Source organism: Chionomys nivalis, chromosome 9 (genome assembly GCF_950005125.1).
Source record: "Chionomys nivalis chromosome 9, mChiNiv1.1, whole genome shotgun sequence".
NCBI classification, from domain to species: Eukaryota; Metazoa; Chordata; class Mammalia; order Rodentia; family Cricetidae; genus Chionomys; species Chionomys nivalis.
Window position 1 is genome coordinate 12,048,879 of NC_080094.1, and position 12,683 is coordinate 12,061,561.

A 12,683-nucleotide genomic window follows, 5' to 3' on the forward strand; every position below is an offset into this window, starting at 1 on the left:
TTTCCAAACTTTAGTCAGATTCCCAGCCAGAGGCTAGGAAGCCTGTGAGGCCACTACTGAGATCAAGTTTCCAGGGTCCATGGGGGGCGGGTTGAGGAGGGCAGGGCCTGCATCTGCAGGGGCAGGTGAGGTCACCATTCTGCCGTCGATGGGGACAGATTGCAGCAATGGATCATACAGGTGATAGGTTCACACAGAGTGGAGGGCTTTGCTGGGATGCAGGACTTCGGTGCAGGAACCAGGATGTACCCCTTTGGGCGTGCTGCTGCTGAGTGAAGTGCATGCATACACCAGGGGCTGTGATCTGTATGCAGTGTGTTCAGGAACTGGGCCTACATAGAGCTGTAGGGTGGCCCTGTGGGTACAGGAGCCGCCCTTCCTTTCTGCTGGTTCCGGGGCCACAGAGGCCCAAACCCAAACCTGCAATTTCCAGGTTCTCCTGAAAGGAAGCAGCGAGGAGAGCTCCTCCTCTTTCTGCTGCTGCTGCTGCTGCTGCGACTCTGACCAATGCAAGTTTTGAGTTTTACCACTAACAGCTGGGCAGAACATTAGAACAATGGAAAGTTCTGGAAGGGTGTCTCAGACGCTGGCGATCCTCAGGTGAGCTTTCATCCCTGATTTGTGAGTTCCAGAGAGAGTTACTGAGCTGTCCTCAAGATGTGAGGACAATTGTATTGTTTCGGGATGAGTAACAGGTAAGCGGGTGTGGCCCTGGAGAGGAGGATGCTGACCCTCCCCCACCCCCACCCTGGCTCCTGTGAAGCGTTGGAGGCCAGAGTACAGGATTCTCTGCAGGTGGACAGGTCAGGATATCAGTGATCCTCTTTTCTCCTCTAGCAGAACTTAGTAAGAGGTCCGGGGAGTCCACTCTGTAGGGCACTTCCAGGACACGTTCCTCCCCCTCCCCCTCAGGGCCCCCGAGATCACAGAGTATCCTGGCCACCAACTGTTCCAACAAGGCCGAATTCCTCACTGCCCTTTTCAGACTTGTGCCCGTTCCCTTTCCAGCCCGTGGGAGATGGATGGTTTCATTACTTGCGGCACTCAGCAATAAATCTCACAGTTGCGGTGGAAGCGAGCTCTTTCCCGTGCCACCTCCCATCCTGTGATTCATCACGGTTAAGCTTTCCTTTACCCCTGAAGCTGGGGACTGGGAAGGAGCAGAGGCCTGGGGACCGAGGGGCTGTCACTCCTCAGAGGCTGAGGAGAAGGGACTGTCTGCAGACAGGGTCAGGCTCCAGGTGGGCTGGAGCATTGGCAGCCTCCGCGTGTAAGGGCTGTAAAGGGAAGCGGCCAGCGCAGCCCTTAGGGACCTCCACGCCTGGTCCATTTGTCAAGAAAATCTCCCAGAGAAGAAGAGGAGAAAGCTGAACGTCAGACAGAAAAGAATCAGCCAGAAAGTTCTCCGCCGAGGGAGTGCTGAAGAATCTAATTCACGATGAAATGTGTTCTTGTTTGTGTACAATTAATTTTCCTCCCAAATGAAGGGCTTTGTCTCTCACTCTGTGTTTCAATAGCAACCGCGTAATTAAGGCAGCGCGTGCGTCTCTGCTCGGAAAGGGGCTGCTCGGTGTTAACATGGTGGGAAGCAAACATTGCTTCCTTGCTTCCTGGGTCTAAGAAGAGGAAAACAAAGAGCCAAAGAAAATAGCTTCAAATAGAGACTTGGCTCCCGCAGGGCTGATGTCATTTGGAAAACGTGAGCTGGACGGCTCTGTGAGTGGAGGGGCCACAGGAACCCTGCTGCGGCTGCCGGGGGGGGGGGGGGGGGGGGGGAGCTGGGTGAGGAGGCTGGAGGTTGCCCCAGGGGTAGCAGGAGCCAGGTCCTGCTTCGCTCGAGGCCTTGCACAGGTCAAGGGGCAGGTGTGCATGAGTCAGGTTTTCAATTCAGGATTATTTTCATAGTGAACACTCAAACACAGTCTCATTTTTCTTGATATATTTTATTTTGTTGATTTCTATAGATAGTTATGTTTTTTTTTTTTTTAAAGCCTGGACACTAAAAAGGTACATTTATGAGGGTTTTTCCAGAGATGGTTAATGGAGGGGGATGATGTACTCCGAATGTGTCCACCAACATCTATAGGTGGGGGGCTTGGTGGGAGTAAAAGGAATAACGAGATGTCTGAGAACTTGGACTTACTTTTCCTTCCCCTCCCCCCTTTGCCTCTCCTAGTCTCTCCTGCCCTTCATCCCTCTGTGTCCTCCCTGGCTACCCTGAGCTGTCCTGTACACCTGAAACCCTGAGATAAAACAATTCCTTCATTAGCTAAAGGATTAAGAACTAGCCCATTAGGTCTCAAGCCCAGGACACAGGGCTAACTGAGGTGCCTATTTAACATATCAAAGCAAACCTGGTTGCCAGGTTCTCCCAGCATCCCTCAGTCCATACCTTCTTGATGGTCTACCCCATTCTCTACCCTAAACTTCTCCAGCTCCAGGGCTGGGTTGCCTTTCCCCCAGCTGCCCTTCCCTGTGTAACCCAGCCATTTTGGTTACCTGTTCTTCTTTGTCTACCCTAGCCTCTCCCGGTTCTCCTCTCTCCCTTCCCCTTTCCCTTCCAGGTCAGGTTCACTCTGGACTCTCCCAGACATCCCTGCTCTCCCCTTTAATAAATAAACCTTCACCACACCTCGAGCAGTGGTGACCTTCCTTTGGATTTCTTTTTCCCCACTCTTCTCATTTGATTAAGAACAAGCTCCCTCCCCCTCCCCCACAATTCTTCACTTCTATCTAGATATTAACCTCTGGAGTTTTGAAACAAACAAACAAGAAGCCGAAGACCAGTTTTGCCTGTCAGCACCAGCTGCAGTAACAGGCTGGCTTTTCTCAGGTTAGGCAAAAGGCAGTTCTGTCTCTTCTGCATGGCTCAGCTCTGTTTTCAATTTTGAGACAGGGTTTCACTGTGTATCCCTGGCTGTCCTGGACTCGCTCTGTAGACCAGGCTGGTCTCAAACTCACAGAGATCCTCCTGCCGCTGCCATTAAAGGTGTGCTCCACCAGCGCCCGGCTCAATTTGGTTCTTAACAAATTCCTAGTACATGTGTTCAGAGCAGTGCAGGTGAGTGTCATGAATCCTTTCTGGAGGATTGCCATGACTCATCTAAGACATCCATCTACATGAGTATGTGTGCACATCTGTGCACATATATGTGCGTTTGCATGTATATAGGGAATTCAAGGCCAGTCTGAGCTACATGAGACCCTGCCTCAAGAGAAGAGAGAACTAGAGTGACTTTTGTTTCTTGTTCTGGTTGGAATAACTGCACACTGAATTTTTGAATTTTTGTACTCTTCATCCAGGGGATAGATCTCCAACACGGGTGCTTGAGTGCGCACTTCTGAGGGCCTTCTCTATCCTGGCTCCAGTTTCCTTTCTCTTCGGCTCTTAAGAGGTCTTTGCGCCGGGCGGTGGTGGCGCACGCCTTTAATCTCAGCACTTGGGAGGCAGAGGCAGGCGGATGGATCTCTGTGAGTTCGAGACCAGCCTGGTCTACAAGAGCTAGTTCCAGGACAGGCTCCAAAACCACAGAGAAACCCTGTCTCGAAAAACAAAAACAAAAAAGAAAAAACAAAAACAACAACAAAAAAAAAAGAGGTCTTTGCATATGACAGAGGCACACAGTTAACTACATCGTTAAGTAATACAGGCAGCAGGTGGAGGCGAAGGACTAGTCAGGGCTGGCAAGATTGCTCGGTGGGGAGGGTGCTTGCTATCAACCCCGGTGACTTGAGTTTGAATCCTGGGACTATATGGTGGGGTGAGAGACCTAACTCCTGAAGGCTGTCCTCTGACCTGTATACGTGGGTGAGTTCATGTGAGTATGTGCTCGTATGTGTATACACACACACACATTAAAAATGTAAAAACAGAATAAATGGACGCATTAGCTGAACCCATTTTTTGTTTTTTTGATGAGTTGGCTGAAAGTGAAGCTGCATCAGGGATGCCCATGAATAATTAAGGGGCCACGCATGGTGGCCACATTTCAAGGAGGCTCATTCCTCAGCCTGTCACCTTCCCTGGGCTGCACGACAAGACCTGCTGAAGATTCCCTTAATTAAATTTTATTTGTGAAGATGAGACACAGCTAACCCCGACCTTCATTCTTACAAACTGGGTGATATTGTCTCTGAACAATGCTGTCCTGCGCAGAAGAGCTGGATCATCCCTGCCTTCCCTCTTCTGCCCGAGGAGCAACCGTCACCTGAGGCTCCTCAGGTCATCTGTCGTCCTTGAAGGATCCTTCCTGAGGCAGCATCTGAAAACCATGGCTCCTGAGACAGAAGAAAACAAGCTGTGCCCTGCCAGGACGAGCTTCCCTCCTGCAGTCCGGAGCCTGCCCATCGCCCGTGCTAACGACCTCTGTCCCCAGGGTGGCCCTTCTTTCCTGTCACCTCTGGAGCTGCACTGTGACACCTTCCCTCTCTGTGTCCCTGAAGCCCTCTCGGCTTGGCAGGGTCTCCCTGCCTTCCTTCCCCAGCTCACTCTCTCAGAGCCCTTGTGTGTTTCTGGACTGCATCCTGTCAAGCTGGTCACCTGCCCCACTGTGGGGAAGGACACAAGGTCAAGGTCAAGGTCCCTGGCAGGTAAACAGCACAGTTTCAGGTTAACAGAGGTTCCCCCCCCCCCCCCCATCAACTGCCCATCAGGAAAATCAGAGCTTGGTGCCGCTTGGGAAGGAACAGGTGATGTATGAGCCTGGCCTTCCTCGTGCCTCTAACTTTGACTCGGCTTTTGTGGAGTCTTTGTGGTGGTAACGTGGCAGAGCACATGTCATTAGATCAGCACCACAGAGGCAGGGTGTAGAATAGTGGCAAAAGTCCAGCCCCTGCTCCCCAACAGAGCATTCTGTTGTCAGAGGCTGCGCGTTCGTTCCCAGCTGCCCAGACCCGAAATAATCACTCAGAAACCATATTATTTACAATACTGTTTGGCCAATAGTTTAAGCGTCTTTCTAGCTATCTCTTATATCATAAATTAACCCATTTCTATTAATCTGTGTATCGCCATGTGGTTGTGGCTTACTGGTAAGGTTCTATCCAGTGTCTGTCTCCTGTGGCGGCTCCATGGCTTCTTCTTGACTCCACTTACTCTCTCCTCCTCTATCTGCTTGGAATTCCCACCTTGTTCTATTCTGCTAAGCCACTGGCTGGAAAGAACTTTATTCATTAACCAATAAAAGCAACACATATACAGAAGGACTTCCCACACCGGCATTTTGTGTTGCAAATGTGAGTCCTTCCCAGGGACCCACAAGACCAGAGTTAATAAAGAGAGCTGGGTGAGGGGTCTGGGAATTTGAGTCAGAGACTTCTATCATAAGATGAACATCACTCAGACACAGTTTACTGATTCTGCCCCACTGATGTGGGAAGGTCATTGGTTAATTAATAAAGAAACTGCTTGGCCTCATAGGTTAGAACATAGGTGGATGGAGTAAACAGAACAGAATGCTGGGAGGAAGAGGAAGTGAGGTAAGACGCCATGCTTCTGTTCTCCAGAGCAGACGCGATGAAGCAATCCGCCAGGTCAGACATGCTGAATCTTTCCCGGTAAGACTGGTGCTACACAGATTATTAGAGATGGGTTGATCGGGATATGAGAATTAGCTAGTAAGGGCTAGAGCTAATGGACCAAGCAGTGTTTAAAAGAATACAGTTTGTGTGTTGTTATTTCGGGGCATAAGCTAGCCAGGCGGCTGGGAGCTGGGTGGCAGGAACACAGCCAGCAGCTCCCTTCTACACCCCACATTCTACTCTATTCCCAGGGAATGAACTTCAGACATGTAGGCATTAGTGAAAATGGTGACCAACATATTACTGAGAGACCTGGAGACCAGGTACGCCTGTTCCTGTCCTCATCTGCCACATGTCCAAGTGCTGGACTAACCCCCACTCTCTCTGTGCCTCTGTTTTCTCATTGATAAATATGTAGTTCTGGTGACAGTCCTTGGTGTTCCCCAGCACAAGACAAAAGAGATGGAGGGGAACCTGGTGTCCCTGGAAGAGACCCTTATTCCAGGATGTCTGGGATGGGTGCTGGGGAGAACCAAGTCTCTCGGTTAGCAGCAATCAACCCCAGGTGAGGGGCTCAGAACTGCGGAGCTCTCCCTTGTCATTTCAGGACCATTGCTCACATTTTATTTTATTTTGGTTTGGTGACACAAGGTTTCTCTGTGTCACCCCGACTATGCTGGAACTTGCTCTGTAGAGCAGGCTGGCCTCAAACTCAGGGATTCACCTGCCTCTGCCTCTCAAATGCTGAAGTTAAAGGGGTGTGCACCACACTCAGTTTCATTGCTTAACTATTAGAACCTTTGGAGTCCAGCCCAAGACTCGCTTCAGGGTTCAGATTGGATGTAACAGTGAGTGCAAAGGACCTGGGTATCAGAGGGAGAGCAAACTCTCACACTGTGTTTTTTGGATCAGTCTCCTTATTGTTCTATTTATATTCTAATTCTGCTGTTCTAACTCTAAGTCTTCCTAACTTCTCTTCTAGCCTAAAAACTCTTCTTCCAGGAGCCTTGAAGAGATAAAAAAGTTACAAGAGTTACATCTCATGGATCAAAAGCACATTCCTAGGGTAAGTGGTAGGGAGCTGAACCATTCCTGGGAGGGGAAGAGAGACGTTTAAAAGCATGATGGAAGTTACTTTCCCCTAGCCTCTTAAAAAAACAAAAAAACAAAACCAAAGAACATTTTTTGGGCGAGAAGGGGTGGGCTGACCCCATGCAGCTATGGTGTTGTGGGATATTCTATCACACTGTGAATCCCGAGTTTGCATTTCTGTTGTTAAATAAAATTAACCTTGGGCCAGGAAGCAGAGCCAGCAACTAGTTGGCAGAAAGCAATCATAGAGCCAGAGGGAGTCTGGAAGAGGGATCAGAGATGCACAGGAAGTAGTAGGGAGGGACTTTGATGTGGTGGTCATTTTTGGTTGGGCAGAGTGGAAGTACACTCTCTTTGGAGACACCTGTGAAGAGAGAACATCAACTAGTTCTTCCTCAATCTCTCTGAGCTAGCAGGGTTTCACCCCAGCCTCTGACTTCCAAGTCTTACTGATAAATAGAATAATAGAGATTTTGTTAAAAACTGCATTTGGTGGCAGCAGCAGGAGGCGGATCTGGTGGGATGTAGAAGTTCTGCCAGGCTGCTGAGAAGTGGGTCAGTCACCAGGGAGCCACAGTTAGTGGGTGGAGCAGCCATAGATTCAGGTGTAACCGGTGGAAAAAACACATGGTGGTCCATGAGCATCTAAGGGAAGGTGACTCCAAGGCTGTAGAGGTGAACACACTGGCTCCCGAGTCAGACCACGCTGGCTCTGTTCCCAGCCCTGCCGTTTGCTGCTCCCACTGTGGCCATCTTCACTCCCCCTCCACCTCTCCCTTTCTTTCTTTTTCATTTTTGAGGTTCTCACATAATGCAGGCAGGTTTTGCACTCAATTTCTAACTGAGAATGACCTTTGAACTTCTGATCCTCCTGATCCTCCTGCCTCCACCTCCCAAGTGCCCAGATTACAGGCATGTGTCCCCCATACCCAGGCTGCATAAATGGTTTCCTTTTAATCCTCTCAGAGGCCCTTCTAGCATCAGAGGTCAATGACCTCCGAACATCACAGCAACAAGACAAGAACACAGTGGGTGGGAGGTGAGGACATCGTGTCCCTGGGAGGGGACTAACAATTGGAGGTCAACAGAGAACAAGGAACTCGGAGTAGACTCAGTTGGGAACTCAGGGATAGGGTTCAATCATCCTGTTCTAAAATCGCCATGTACTTAACACTGCTTTTTAAAAGGATAACTTTTCAAAACGATACACACTTCTTTCTCAGAGTTGTGAAGTTGATGAATTTTAAGGTGGGCAGAAAGCAGAAAACCTGCCCAAGCGTCTCAAAGTGAGAGACACTGAGTTAAGACTAAAGAGCTGATTTTTCACACAACAAATTCTTTAAGTGTTTCTTCCCTTAACTTGTCTTATAAGCCTCAACATCAGAATTTTTATTGAAAATAAAACATTCATTATTAAAGAAAAGGCCTGTCTCTTTTATGAAGTCTCCTTTTTGCAGAAATTGCTGGAAACTACTATGCTTTTCATGGGACTGGCATATTAATCAGGGTTCTCTAGAGGAACAGATAGAATGAATACCCACCCTGCTCTGTGTGTATATGGAGGGGATTTATCAGAATGGCTTACAGGCTGTATGGTCCAGCTAATCCAGCAATGGCTGTCAAGCAATGGAAGGGCCAAGAACCCGGTAGTTGTCCAGTCTTCGAGGCTGCATGTCTAAGCTGGTCTTCAGTAGACACCGGATTCTCAAAGAAGTAGGCTCTGATGCTGGGGAAGGAATGGACTTGCCAGGGAGAGTGAGAGCAGGCAGCAAAGAGCAAAATCCCTCACAGGTGTACCCAGGTGCGTGGGTTTTAGTTTATTCCAGATGTAGTCAAGCCGACATCCAAGACTAGCTATGACAGGTGGCTGTTAGTAACTTTGAGCAACTCTTTTCTCCTGATTTGGGAAGAGTCCATATTTGTATGGTCGGGAGACATGCCAATATAAGAAAGAAAATGAAGGTCATGTGTGCTGGCTCCACCGTGCGTGATTGCTGTCGGGGTTTTAGTCTCACTGTGGAGTCTGGACTCAGCTTGATCTTTTCGTCATTCTGCCTTCCACGTGGCATTACAGCGTCCCTAGGAAGCTCAGCTCTTGGAATGCTGCTCTAGTTCACTCTGCTCTCTCTGGTCTATGACAGGAGGGCTGCTGCTGTCTCTCGCTGTGTTTTCCACTTCTTATAATTCCAGCATTTTCTGTGATGTCGACAATTTCCTGTCAGTGTTTCTTCCCACGTCCCTTCGTCCCTTGGCCTGAAGCGTCCCTGCCTTGCGCTTTGGTCCTGTTTATCTGCAGCCTGCAGAGCGTCAGTGTTTTGGCTGCAACTTGTTGACGGCAGAGTGACCAGAGACTTCCCCTGGGGCCCTGCTGTAAGGAGAAGTAACACAGCTCCTTCTCTAAAGCCAGAAATATGCTGGCGGAGTAATGGCCTGAAGCCAGGACCTTGAGCTAACTACTTTGGGCCCCGAGACACTTACACTTCCCACTGTAGGGGTCTGTGGTTATCAGTCCCAAGGTGACTGTGTGCTCGCTTTGTGATACTCTTGAGACATTCTGTTCCACATTGCTTGATTACCTTGCCTCTGATTCTGTCCCACTTCCCCCACAGGTAGTATAAAATATATTGTACCTCTTAATAAGCTTGCTTGGTATAGGCCAACAGCTTGTGCAAGGTCTCCTGACCCCAGCTTTCCTATCTTCTTTATATTTTCATCTCGTGGCCTGTCACCGAAGGACAACCTGCTGGCTCAGATCACACCCCATGCTTCACTGAGCATTCTGCTGCCTTTGTCTCATGGATGCTTCCCTGAGACAACTCTTGTGTGCTCAGCCAGTGCTTTAGGGAGCAAGTGTGTCCATGTCATTTTCCAAATGGCTTTTGGAAGACACTGGGTCTTGTGACCTCGCTGGTGGGCATCCTGTACACCTGCCACCAAATCCTCAGGACACAGACAGTATATGTTGCTGAAAAGATCTAAGCAAATCTATTGTGATACGTTTTATAGCTTGGCTTCAGAGAGTCTCTTCAAGGGAGCATCCCCTTGTCACACCTCAGGACCAGATAGGGACTTGTCTTGAGGTCACCAAAATAAAGGGTGTGCCAGGCAGCATCAGCAGTGCATTATAGACGTGGTAGCCACAACTGCTCTGTGCCAAACCCAAGGATGGCCCTGCTCAGGGACTCAGGGGTTAGTCTTTGGCTCTCAGCAATTCTGGGATGGAGTTCGAGTTGGCAGGTGGCTAGCATCTGGCTCCTGGCTGTTGCAGACTCACCCTGGCAGCCTCCTGAGTGTGGGGTGCTGCGGGTCCAGGCATGTTTACAGCACTATCTCTTTGAGGCCCCCACTTTGTCTCTAGCTCATCACCAGCTTTGCAGCCCTCCCGGAGTGTCCCAAGCTTATTGGCTGGGTTCTGTATTGACGGCAATTTACCATTCTGATCACAATCCGTTCATCTCCCCTCCTTCCTGCCCCTAAGCAATAGTGGGATCCTAGTGATTGCTCAGGAAGGCAGGGGCCTGAGTGTCCCTGTCTCATTTCAGGGAACTGATGCGTGACATGACCCTGCAGGTGACTTTCCAGGGCATAGAGTTGAGGGTGTGTGTGACCTGGGTTGGGAGGGATGCTCTCTGCAGCACTTTTGTCAGCCCCAGAGGCCTTCCTGGCAGATATGCAAATCAACCCAACTGCCAACATCAGGAGGGGAGAACCCATGAGCCCTCAGGTCACAGTGGGAGGAGGCCCAGGGCAGCTTATGACATGACCATTGGGGGAGATGTTGGAAGGTGGAATCTCAGCTGAGAATCTGAGTCAAGGTGCCAGGGCTAGAGCCCAGGTGACTGCCCCCCCACTCCATGTCCGTGTCTCTCCATTTTCTGTCCCTGAGGGGTTCTCCTTATGACAATCTTGATGTTTTTGGAGCCATGTTGTTACCCCATGATGTCCTATAAGAACCCTTCTAGGGCACAAGACTTTGTGGATCACAAGTTTGGGGGTGTTGCTTGGGTTGTGGCCAGTGACAGAACCCACATTCAGTCCTGAGGCAGAGCAAGGCAGCGTGAGCAGAGATCAGGAGCAGAAGCTCCGGATCTCCCTGGTTATAGAGGCAGCAGCCAGGCCTTTGAGGCGGTGGGAGCAGGAGCGCTTGCTTGGGATCCTCAGTCTAGGAACTCAGGTGCTCCAGGTGAATTCAGATGCCAGAGGAAATGGACAGCTGTGTCCTAGCAGGAGACATAGCCAGACCGATGTCCCCTTTTAGAATCTGTTTCAGGTCCATCTTTCAAACAGCTCTGTCAGGAACCAACCTCTCTGCGTCTCTCAAAAGGTAGTGTTGAAGTTGGGGATATGCTGTGAAGCATCAAGACCAGAGTTTGGTGTTACAAATTAAAAACGCCCGGAAAGAGGAACGCCGTACAACAGGGCTCATGTGGGAGATTATTGGGAGAGGAGAGAAGAGGCAGAAAAGGGGGCAGAGAGGGGAGCAAAGAAGCGGGGCAAAGAGGGGGTAGAAATCAGTCCCTGGGACAAGAGCGGTGGGAGAGGGGGAGAGGGAGAGAGGGAGAGAGGGAGAGAAGGAGAAGGTAAGGGAGAGAGAGAGGAGGTGGGCAGTGCCCGCTTTTTATAAGGGAACATAGCGAATGTGCACAGGGGTTGCTCTTAGTGGCTGCAGCTGAGAACGTATCCTGTCAGGACCCTAAGGGCAGGCCAGTGCAGATGCCTGAATACTAACATTTGGATCCGCAGAACCTATGTCAAAGCTGGGCACAGCGACCTGTGTCGGTGAGACAGCCTGCTCCTGAAGCTCACTGACCTTGAGCGAGTCTATGGTTTAATGAGAGACAATGTCTCAAAAAAATAGAGAGACAAGCAACTGAAAAAGATGCGAAGCTGCCTGTTGACCTCTACACATCTCTCTCTCTCTCCCCCCGCCCACACACACACATTCACACACATACTCACACCACATACACAGATACTCTCACACACCACTCTCTCACACACACACATTCACACACACACTCACACACCACTCTTTCACACACACATTCACATACACACTCACACATACACACTCACACACATTCACACACACACACTCACACATACACACTCACACACATTCACACACACCACCCACCCCAAATGAAAACCAGCTCTGTGCCTAAACACCGATTTTGCCATATATTCCCTCTTCTACCCGGGACCCAAAAATAAACATAAACCCACATCAGAGAAAGACAGATGTGTGAGCTGGGCGGGGATGGGGGTGGGGTGGCATCTTCAATCTGTCAAATGCCCTTTTCCTGCAGGAAATGCCAGCAGATGGAAATGAATTGAGTCTTTCACAGAGCTGGTTACAGTCAGAGGTGAGGGGCTCTGGAGTCACCTTTACTCGGGGAATACCATGGAGGGATAGAAATGAGTCCGTGCTCCCCAGAGGACAGAGCCAATGGGATGTTTACTGAACTCTCAGAAAATGCCCTGTGAGAACATGCTGCTTGGTTGTGCGGCAGCTTCAGAGTGAGGGCACAGGAGGGCTTCAAGAAAGGGGGTGTCACTGGGTTTCCCTAGTCTATGTAAAGATAGAGCCTTCCAAGGAAATCCGTTGTCTTGGTCCTGTTGAGTTTGTTTTTCTTGTCTTGGTGAGACAGGCTTTATTCTGGTTCACAGTATAAGAGGGTGTGGTCCACCGTGGTGGAGAAAGTGCCATCTGGAGTTCAAGGCTTCACATCTCCTCAGATCAGGAAGCCAACTGGGCTTTTGTGCCTTGAGCGTGCGTGAGGTGCCCTCCATAGGCTCATGTGTTCGGACACGCGGTCTCCAGCTGCTGGTAATGTTTGAGAAGGTTATGGAACCTTTCAAAGGTGGAGCCTCTCTGCAGGAAGTGGGTCCCTCGGGCTGGGCTTTGAGGCTTTTCAGTCCCACCCAACTGCATGCTCACTTTCTGCCTGCTGAGTGTGGATGCTTCTGGCATCGCCTTCACTGCCCAATAGCCTAGATCCCTCAGGGGCTGGATGTCAGAAGAAGCTGTCTCCTGTTAAGCTGCTTTTTGTTAGAGCAGTTATCACAGC